The following is a 12,159-nucleotide window of genomic DNA, read 5'->3' as shown; positions in this document are numbered from 1 at the left end:
ATCAGTCGGCATGAGAAACTTGTTGCTGAGTAATACTGGATACATCGCTTTCCATCCGCTTTACTTGATCAGACAATTGAGATAAATTGGTAGTAAGAGATTGTATTTCCGATTTATATGTCGTCTCCAGACGGTTTACATAACGTTCCATGTCCTGTTTAGTGGGCAATGCTGATAACTGCTGTCTCAAGCCCTGTAAATCATCCCCTAGGACAGCAGAACCCCCTATGTGAGAGGAGGGATGAACAGCCATATCTCTGGGAGAGGTAGAAGACAGCATTGCAGGCCCCCGCACATGAGGGGAGGATAAGGGAGAAACCCGGCCGCCATGACAGGCACCACGTGGCGAGCAGTCCCGCGCAAGCAGCGCCATCTCAGCCCCAGAAGAGCTCGGCTCAATCCCATCCAGCAAGGAGGGAAACTGCCCCTGAGAGCCCGATATCGAGGGGAAGGCACTAGCGGTACCTGATGCAGCGACGCCGGCTGCAGATGATAGCCCCTCTGAAAGCGAAGTCCCGGCGCCATCACACCTCCCCTCCAGCGGCGCCATCTTAGATGATGTTCCAGATGCAGCGTCGGTCAGAAATCTCTGGATAGAGCCGGTTGAAGACATCTGCCGTGTACAGTAAGGAGTCCCCGTGGAGGCCTTGGATTTCCTGACCATCAGGGTGATAGAATGATACTTATTAATGTGCTTATGAGTGGGTTAGGGAAGTGCAGGAACGGAGCTCTCAAGCAGCACGTCTAAATAAAAAAACACTGCTGTAATCTACATTACAGCGCGGATCACATCATGTACAAGATAGGCCACTTATAATGTGGTGACTGAGCCTCTTTAAGTGTCTTTTAGAATATGTTGGAGATCTGGGATCAGTGTAAGAAGATGTATTGCCCATAGTGTTTGCTAGTCGACTTTTCACTCACTAAAATCCAATGTAATTTAATCCGGCATTTGATAATCCAGAAAGTCTGATGATCTGGCTCTTGTTTCCAGCACAAATCTGTATAATGTGGAACCAATGAAGAAATTCCTCTAAGGAAATGTTGTTCTGAAATAATGGAAAGGGTGAAGCTGGGCCCTGAGGAGTGGGGGGCCGACATGCCACATTAGAGGACTCCAGTACTATACATGGACATGATAATTGGGGGTCCCTGATACAGATTTACATTGGGAGCTTCAAGTTATGACTGCTTACAAGTCAGTTTCATATACCTTTGTGTGTCGTCTGATAATCGAGCACCTATAAAGTCCCATTGATGCCAGATTAAAGGAATTTTCCGTACGTTGTGCACTACAGTCATGTAACATTGCTGCGTCCCTGAGGCGTCTTGTGAATATACAAGACTGTTCTGGAAACAAGTGCTGAATTATCAGATTTTCTGGATGATCGGAAGCCGGATTAAGGGAATTTCAGTGTATTTACATCACGTGCGCCGCGCGACCTGACTCATCTTTATTTTTATACAGACGTCACATGACCTGGTTGTTGTAGTTTTATTCTTTATTATATGAAAGTTCCCACATATTAAATCCTTGTGTGAATGATGGGAATCCGAATCCCATATATGAGGCCGGCCCCGCAGAGAACAAGATTATGTAATATATTGATTATAGGCGTATGGATAGAGAACAGTCCAGCAGGCAGCACAGTATCGTCTTGTATCTATTGTGAAGCGATTTGGCGGCAGAATCAGGTTTTGTCGTGTACAGGTTGAACCCACGACTATTAGTAATAATGAAGCGGATCATATTGGTACATCGTGCCCCCTCCCCTCTCAGATCCGGTTATTCCGTGTCCATTCGTTGAACGGTTTCTTCCACCAGATCGCAGCGAGTTACGGTTTCGCTCAGGACGGCGGTGGTGCCCCGCAGGTAACGATAAGAAGCGAACCTGGGATGAGAGTAGGGAGAAGGATTATACGTAGACCGTGCGACATTGGTACCATCTGATGGAGTGTCCGCAGCGGGGGCATGTATAGGGGACGGGGCAGGACATGTTCACATTATGGCTCATGGTATATTCACACCCAGGGTCGTACTGGCCCACCAGAAGATCCTGCGGTTGGCCCTGAAGATCCAGCAGAAGACCCCCCCATTGGGAGCTGACACCACACCAATCATAAGTGTAGAGCTAACCTGAGCCCCCGACCCATGGGCACCATAGCAGCCGTAGGGGCTGATTCTATGTACGCACTGCAGGGTTTTATGTAAGTTCTGCAGCTTTCTAATGTGCTTTGTACTTCAATTCTCATCATTTCCAAGATATCTGCTTGCTATCAGTGAATGGAGCATGCATAGTTGCAACCCATTATGTCAAGCTGAAAATGTGCGTTGCTTGTCACAGTCAGACGGTGTGATCAAGTTGTGGTGCATTGCCATGAAATTGTTATGGTAATCACAAATATAAACCGCGATTTGACTGCACCATGTGAATAGACCCTAGCAGAGTTAGGTCAGAACGGATTTTCATTTTCTGGATGTAAACAATTAATATTTCCTTTCACTGCAAGCAAGCAGAAATCTTGAACTGGGTGAGGAGTTAGAGCTGATAGTATATTAGAAAGTTGCAGAACTTTTCATTATACAGTGATTAAAACATAAACCCTCCATTAAGGACGATCCTTGTTCTCCCCCACAAGAGATTTCAGGGGACACTGCCGCCATCAACATTACATTGTCAGCGAGGTAGCATTGATATGGGGGTACCCTATATATGTATATGGCCTCTTATATTATTTTACCTTTTTCCCTTGGCCTCCATTTCGGTGTAACCCCTTAATACCTGTGCCCCTCCACGTGTAATGACACAAAGATCCACGCCACTGCCGGAGCCAAGGTCACAGATGATGCCCGCCGTTATGGAGTCCGTGACTAGTTGCTTAGCGTCCTCCAGCTGAGAGAAGATGGGAGTCAAATTAAATCTTACTGTCTGCATAGTGAATGAGTCTATTCACAGTATATGAGTCTATTCACACAGTGCGTCATATCGCAGCTTACTGCCACAAAGCAATAAACCACAATTTGACTGCATTGTGTGAATCGACCTATAAGGCCACTTGATCAATATTTCAGGCAAACCCCCTCCTTTGCGCAATAATGATCTACTAAAAATGAATTGAGCTCATTATTTGTCAGGTATGAAAGTGCCGCAGATGACCAACAGCAGCCACTATTGTTGTATAATCTGTGGTGTATGGCCAAATCACCCCGTTATACAGTGACATGACGGATAATGAGGTAATGTTGCCATTCAGGAGCCTGGGAAAGCTGGGCGGCAGTTCCTGGTGGCCATATTAGTTGTCACTAAGAAATGACAGAAAAGAAGGATAACATCTTGATAGAAGAGGGTGGCTTTTTTGGGCTCCGCAGCTGCAGGGATATTACATTTCACATTGATGCCCACATTTATGGCCCCCTGTATTCTGTGAATGGAGAGAGCATAGGGGCTGCCATAAAGTGTGGCCGGCCATGACAGCAGTTTTCACTTCCCTCCATTCACGGCCTGGATCCTGCGGACAATGCTGGCGGTGATTTGAGTTCTGGATATATATTAGGGACAAGCTTACAATATATTTCCCCTATAAACTACTTAGAGGGGCTCCATGAGGGGCTTCACTTTCACTGTACTTCACGTCTTATGAGGAATATATGGCTACCTACATGAAGTTATTACGCTCTCTCCTCCATGTCGGGTTTGACCATCAGACCCCAGACCATCACATTACCTCCACCATGCTTGACAGATGGCGTCAGGCACTCTTCCAGCATCTTTTCAGTTGTTCTGCGTCTCACAAATCTTCTTCTGTGCAGGGGCGTAGCTAAAGGCTCATGGGCCCCGATGCAAAAATTCTTATTGAGCCCCCCCCCCCCCCCGCAAACTCTCCTAAGTGACCCAACAATGCAGCACTAGCAGCCGGGGCGTCACTAAGGCTGGGTTCACACACCCTATTTACGGACGTAATTCGGGCGTTTTAGCATTGAATTACGTCTGAAAATGCGGCTCAACAGCGTTGGCAAACATCTGCCCATTCATTTGAATGGGTCTTACGATGTTCTGTGCCGACGGTCATTTTTTTTACACGCCGCTGTCAAAAGGCGGCGCGTAAAAAAGACGCCCGCATCAAAGAAGTGCCTGTCACTTCTTCAGACGTAAATGGAGCCGTTTTCCATGGACTCCATGGAAAAACAGCTCCAATTACGTCCGTAATTGACGCAGCGAAAGACACCTGCACATGCTATTACGGCTGAAATTACGGTGCTGTTTTCTCCTGAAAACAGCACCGTAATTTCAGCCGTAACGGACGCTGCCGTATGAACATACCCTCAGGGCTTAAAATGTCAGGGGAAATAGCCCCAATACATATGTGTCCGCCCCCCAAAAAATGTGTGTATAGGAGACAGCATATCTATAGCACTACGACCCTATAAACTATGGATAGGATTAGATACATTGGCTGAGCAGACAGTATCACACATGATAGGATTAGATACAGTGGCTGAGCAGACAGTATCACACATGATAGGATTAGATACAGTGGCTGAGCAGACAGTATCACACATGATAGGATTAGATACAATGACTCAGCAGACAGTATCACACATGATAGGATTAGATACAGTGGCTCAGCAGACAGTACCACACATGATAGGATTAGATACAGTGGCTCAGCAGACAGTATCACACATGATAGGATTAGATACAGTGGCTGAGCAGACAGTATCACACATGATTAGATTAGATATAGGGCCCAGCAGACAGTATCACACATGATCGGATTAGATATAGGGCCCAGCAGACAGTATCACACATGATCGGATTAGATACAGTGGCTCGGAAGGCAGTATCACACATGATAGGATTAGATACAGCGGCTCAGCAGACAGTATCACACATGATAGGATTAGATACAGGTGCGTTTTGTGCGTTTGTGTTTTTTTACAGGTTCGGTTGTTGGACTTCGGATACGAGGACTTCAATGACGGCGTTTTTTTTATTCTCAATAAAATGGTTAATGAGGGTTGTGTTTTTTTATTTCAATAAAATATTTTTTCTATGTGCTTGTATCTTTTTAAACTTTATTATCACCGCCTTAGTAACGGCCGCTGGCTGATTGACAACCTCCATTACTAAGGCGGGGCTTAATGTTAGCAGGTGCAGAGTCCAACACTAACCCCCCATTATTACCCCGGTACTCACCGCCACCAGGGGTACTCGGAAGAGCCGGGTACAAACTAGTACCGACCATCTGCAGTGATGGTCAGGCACCGGGGCGGCCGCAGGCTGGTAGTATCAGGCTGGGGAAGGCCAAAAACAGTGCCACCTACCACCCTGGTAATGCTGCCTGCTGCTGCTGTGTTCTATCTGGCTGGATATGAAAATTGGGGGGGGACCCGCAATCAGTCTTTCCAATTATTTTTTATTTTTATTTTTTTAAATGACGTGGGGTCCCCCCCATTTTTCATAACCAGCCAGATACAATAAAGCAGCAGCAGGCTAGCATTACCAGGGTGGGAAGGGCCACTGTTTTTGGGCTTTCCCCTCCTGATACTACCAGCCTGCGGCCGCCCCAGTAGCCGACCATCACTACAGATGGTCAGGTACTGGATCGTACCCGGCTCTTCCCAGCACCCCTGGTGGTGGTGGGTACCGGGGTAATAATGGGGGTTAGTGTTAGCCTCTGCACCGGCTAACACTAAGCCCCGCCTTAGCAATGGATGCTGTCAATCAGCCGGCGGCCATTACTAAGGCGGTAGTAATATAGTTTAAAAAAAATCAAAGACATAGAAAAAATATTTTATTGAAATAAAAAAAAAACCCACACAACCCTCATCAACCATTTTATTGATAATAAAAAAAAAAGCCATCATCGAAGTAGTCCTGGAATCCGACGTAGTCCAATGACCAAACCTGTAAGAAAACACACAAAAAAACACGATTAGTAACACATGTGTTAGGCTTAGATACAGGGCCCATGTGTGATACTGTCTGTGGGACCCTGTATCTAAGCCTACCACAGGGTAGGCTTAGATACAGGGTCCAGCAGACAGTAATCTTATACAGTATAAGATTACTGTCTGTTGGACCCTGTATCTAAACCTACAGTGTGGTAGGCTTATATACAGGGCCCATCAGACAGGATCACACATGGGCCATGTATCTAAGCCTACGATGTGATTGGCTTAGATACAGGGCCCAGCAGACAGGATCACGCATGGGCCATGTATCTAAACCTACCATGTGATTGGCTTAGATACAGGGTCCAGCAGACAGTAATCTTATAAAGTATAAGATTACTGTCTGCTGGACCCTGTATCTAAACCTACAGTGTGGTAGGCTTATATACAGGGCCCATCAGACAGGATCACACATGGGCCATGTATCTAAGCCTACCATGTGATTGGCTTAGATACAGGGCCCAGCAGACAGGATCACACATGGGCCATGTATCTAAGCCTACCATGTGATTGGCTTACATACAGGGCCCAGCAGACAGGATCACACAATCTGTGATCCTGTCTCATGGGCCCTCTAAGCCTGCTAAATAGTAGGCTTAAAGGGGTTGTGCAGTCCCTAAACATTGATGGCCTATCCACAGTACAAATCCATCGGTATGATGTGCACGGCCAACTTCTTATACATATAGCATGGCGCTGTAGGGCTTCAGGACTTGATCTGACAAGTCCAACCCTCCCATGTACCTATTGTAATCCAGGATGCAGTCTGGTTTGGGGGTCTCTGTACTGGTACCTCGTACTGGTACATGGGTACTGGTGTGGCCATGTATTGTTGTCAATACAAGGACATCTCTCTTGACCTTGTACTTGACACACAATATGTTGCTGCTAGAATGTTCCCTGCTCTCACCCCTTCTGAGTGTTTGCCCAAGCAGAGTCTTAGGGAGGCCTCTCAGATTTCTTCTAGCAGTGCCGCATGACTGGAAGCGAGGCAGTTGAAGAGTGGGACGCTGGTATAAATATAATCCAGGGACAGGTGGTAACCCTGGTCCAGCAGTGGGTGCACCAAATCCCACACAATTTTTGCATTAACTCCCAGTAAGCATTCTGGGGGCTGACTACTGGTGTCCTTCCCTTCATATATCCTAAACCTGTAGGTATACCCTGATGCACTTTCGCACAGCTTATACATCTTCACGCCATACCTTGCCCTCTTACCCGGCAGGTACTCGCGGAATTGAACCCTCCCTTTAAAATGTACCAAGGACTCATCAATAGAAATACACTTCTTGGGGGTGTATGCTTGGGAAAACCGGGCACTGAAACGGTCTAATAGGGGTCTCCGTTTATACAAAAAGTCAAAACTGGGGTAATCTCGGGGTGGGCACGGCATATTATCAGTATAATGTACGAAGAGAAGTATTGCCTAATTTATTTATTTTTTAGTTTACAGTTCAGTTTTGAAGTTGCATTGAGGGGCCCATATATTAGAAACCCCTATCAAACACCCCATTTTAGAAACTAGACCCCTCAAAGTATTCACAACAGCATTTAGAAAGTTTATGAACCCTTTATGTGTTTCACAGAAATTTAGAGCAAAGTAGAGGTGAAATGTACATTTTTTTTTTGTCAGAAAATCCTCTTTATACCATTTTTTTTATAACACAAAAGGTTTTATCAGAGAAACGCAACTCAATACTTAATACCCAGATTCTGCAGTTTTAAGAAATATCCCACATGTGGCCCTAGTGCGGTAATGGACTGAAGCACCGATCTCCGAAGCAAAGGAGCACCTAGTGGATTTTGAGGAATCTTTTTTAATAGGCACCATGTCCGGTTTGAAGAGGTCTTGTGTTGCCAAAACAGTGGAAACCCCCGAAAAGTGACCCCATTTTGGAAACTAGACCCCTTGAGGAATTCATTGTAGTTTTCTTGGGCTTTTTGATCAGTTTTTATTCTATTTTTAGGTGGCGTGGTGACTAAAAAACAGCAATTCTACTATTGTTCTTTTATTCAATTTTTTTTACAGCGTTCACCGTGAGCTATAAATGACATATTCACTTTATTCTGCGGGGCGATACGATTACGGCGATACCAGATGTTTATAGTTTTTTTTATGTCTTATAGCGTTTGCACAATAAAATACGTTCACTTTTTGTGTTACCTTATTCTAAGAGCCAGAACTTTTTTATTTTTCCATCAATAAAGCCGTACGAGGACTTATTTTTTGCGTAACGAACTGTAGTTTCGATAAGTTACATTTTTAGGTACATGCGACTTTTTTCTCTCTTTTTACTCCATTATTTGGGAGGTGAAGTGACCAAACAATTGTGTTTCTGGTATGGTTTATTATTATTTTCTTTTACGGCGTTCACCGTGCGGGATAAATAATGAAATAATTTTGTAGTTCAGGCCGTTACGGACACGGCGATACCAATTATGTATAGTTTATTTATATATTTTTATTAATAATAAAGGACTGATAAGGTAAAAAGAGCGATTTTTACTTACTTTTATTTTCTTATTTTTACACATCTTTTTTTTACTTTTTTTTTTACTTTATTACTTTGTCCCACTAGGGGACTTGAGGGCAGGAGGCCCTGATCGCAATTCTAATACACTGCACTACATGCGTAGTGCAGTGTATTAGGGCTGTCAGCTACTCACTGATAGCAAGCAAAGTGGATCCTGACTTTGTCAGGACCCACTAGGCTTCCATCGATGGCATAACCGGACTCCATTGTTTGGTGTCCGGTTGAAATAGTCACCATCGCCGGCCGCTATCGTGTAGCAGGCCGGCGATGGCAGCTTAACCCCTAAAAAGCCGCGATCTCTATTGAATGCGGCTTTTATGGAGTTAATCAGCGGGGACACAGCGATCGGTCCCCGCTGTAGGAGCTGTGACAGCTGCTGTACGAGACATCAGCTGTCACAGCTCCTGTATGTGTCGGGTGGACGGCCGAAACGGCCGTTACTCCCGAGACGTACTATTAGGTCATGGAGCGCGAACGATACAGCTACCATGACCTAATAATACGTCCAGGAGCGGGAAGGGGTTAATGAAGCTGCCAGTTGAGGACCTGGGAGGCGTCTATTTCTCAAACTAGAGACTCTAATGTACTTGTCTTGTTGCTCAGTTGAGCAGCGGGGCCTCCCACTTCTCTTTCTACTCTGGTTAGAGCCTGTTTTTGCTGTCCTCTGAAGGGAGTAGTACACATCGTTGTAGGACATCTTCAGTTTCTTGGCAATTTCTCGCATGGAATAGCCTTCTTTTCTAAGAACAAGATTAGACTGTCGAGTTTCGCATGAAAGCTCTCTTTCTCAAGCCATTTGCAGAGTTTAATCGAACCCACAAATGTAATGCTCCAGATTCTCAACTAGCTCAAAGGAAGGTCAGTTGTAGGGTATGTTCACACGAGGGCGTCCGTTACGGCTGAAATTACGGGGATGTTTCAGCCTGAAAACATCCCCGTAATTTCAGCCGTACCGGCATGTGCAGGCGCTTGAACGCCGCGTCAATTACGGCCGTAATTGGCGCTGCTATTCATTGGAGTGAATGAAGAACGGCTCCAATTACGGCCAAAGACGTGACAGGTCACTTCTTTGATGCGGGCGTCTATTTACGCGCCGTCATTTGACAGCGGCGCGTAAATATACGCCTCGTGTGAACAGACAAAGGTCTGCCCATTGCTTTCAATGGGCAGATGTTTGTCAGCGCTATTGAGGCGATATTTTCGGGCGTAATTCCGGGCAAAAACGCCCGAATTACGTCCGTAAATAGGCCGTGTGAACATACCCTTATAGCTCCTCTAAACAGCAAAACTGTTTACAGCGGTGCTAACATAATTGCACAAGGGTTTTCAAGTGTTTTCTAATTATCCATTAGCCTTCTAACACAGTTAGCAAACACAATGTACCATTAGAACACTGGAGTGATGGTTGCTGGAAATGGGCCTCTATACACCTATCTAGATATTGCATTAAAAACCAGACGTTTGCAGCTAGAATAGTGATTTACCACATTAACAATGTATAGAGTGTATTTCTGATTAATTTAATGTTATCTTCATTGAAAAAAACTGTGCTTTTCTTTCAAAAATAAGGAAATTTCTAAGTGACCCTAAACTTTTGAACGGTAGCGTATATGTGTGTATGTGTATATATATATACACATGTGTGTGTTATATATATATATATATAATGTGTGTGTGTGTGTGTATGTATATATATGTTTGTATATGTGTGTGTGCGTGTGTGTGTGTGTGTGTGTGTGATATATATATATATATATATATATATATATATATATGTGTGTGTATATGTATATATATGTGTTTGTATATATGTGTGTGTGTGTGTGTGTGTGTGTATATATACACACACATACACACACTGCATATTATATTACACACACTGAGGCCTCGTTTCATTTGTCTTATCCATCATTCATCTCCCCTTGACTTATTCTCCGCTCACCCTCCGTCTGCGTCCAAGGTCAGTACAGTCCTGTCATTCATTAGAACGTAAAGAGGTTGTGGAAAAAGGGAGGATCCCGTAAGGCGCTGCTGCGTGGCTGTTGAAGGAACTCAGCGATGGTAGACAAAACTATATAAATAAATATATGTTTATTGAAAAACATTAATAATAATGGCTACGCGTTTCAACGCTGTACTAGCGTCTTCCTCAGGCCGTTAAAATTACATACAAAAGAGGTTGCTTATATATCAACGGAAATCTAAGCACACAGGAAGGAAAAAAAAAAGGGGTCAAAAGGGGAAAGGTCAAAGAATGATTGTGACGTCATAAACAATTCTAAACAATTTTCCGATATAGATGTTATTTATGACGTCACAATCATTCTTTGACCTTTCCCCTTTTGACCCCTCCACCATGCTTGACAGATGGCATCAGGCACTCTTCCAGCATCTTTTCAGTTGTTCTGCGTGTCACAAATGTTCTTCTGTGTGATCCAAACACCTCAAACTTCGATTCGTCTGTCCATAACACTTTTTTCCAATCTTCCTTTGTCCAATGTCTGTGTGCTTTTGCCCATATTATTCTTTTCCTTTTATTAGCCAGTCTCAGATATGGCTTTTTCTTTGCCACTCTGCCCTGCAGGCCAGCATCCCGGAGTCGCCTCTTCACTGTAGACGTTAACACTGGCGTTTGTTTTGCGGGTACTATTTAATGAAGCTGCCAGTTGAGGACCTGTGAGGTGTCTATTTCTCAAACTAGAGACTCTAATGTACTTGTCTTGTTGCTCAGTTGTGCAGCGTGGCCTCCCACTTCTCTTTCTACTCTGGTTAGAGCCTGTGTGTGCTGTCCTCTGAAGGGAGTAGTACACACCGTTGTAGGAAATCTTCAGTTTCTTGGCAATTTCTCGCATGGAATAGCCTTCATTTCTAAGAACAAGAATAGACTGTCGAGTTTCACATGAAAGTTCTCTTTTTTTAGCCATTTTGAGAGTTTAATCGAACCCACAAATGTAATGCTTCAGATTCTCAACTAGCACAAAGGAAGATCAGTTTTATATCTCCTCTAAACAGCAAAATTGTTTACTGCGGTGCTAACATAATTGCACAAGGGTTTTCAAGTGTTTTCTAATCATCCATTAGCCTTCTAACACAGTTAGCAAACACAATGTACCATTAGAACACTGGAGTGATGGTTGCTGGAAATGGGCCTCTATACACCTATGTAGATATTGCATTAAAAACCAGACGTTTGCAGGTAGAATAGTCATTTACCACATTAACAATGTATAGAGTGTATTTCTGATTAATTTAATGTTATCTTCATTGAAAAAAACTGTGCTTTTCTTTCAAAAATAAGGAAATTTCTAAGTGACCCTAAACTTTCGAACGGTAGTGTAATTGTGTATATATATATATGTATGTGTGTATATATATATATACTTATATATGTATACTTATATATGTATATGTGTGTGTGTGTATATACTGTATATGTGTGTGTGTGTGTGTATGTAATATATATATATATATATATATATGTATATATAATGTGTGTGTATATATGTATATATATGTGTGTTTGTATATATATATATATATATATATGTGTGTATGTATAATGTGTGTGTGTGTATGCGTATGTGTATACACACACACACACACACACACACAAACACTGCATATTACATTACACACACGGAGGCCTCGTTTCATTTGTCTTATCCATCA

This window comes from Rhinoderma darwinii, chromosome 4, assembly GCF_050947455.1.
Source record: "Rhinoderma darwinii isolate aRhiDar2 chromosome 4, aRhiDar2.hap1, whole genome shotgun sequence".
In the NCBI taxonomy this organism is placed as follows: Eukaryota; Metazoa; Chordata; class Amphibia; order Anura; family Rhinodermatidae; genus Rhinoderma; species Rhinoderma darwinii.
Note: the sequence above shows the minus strand (reverse complement) of the source record.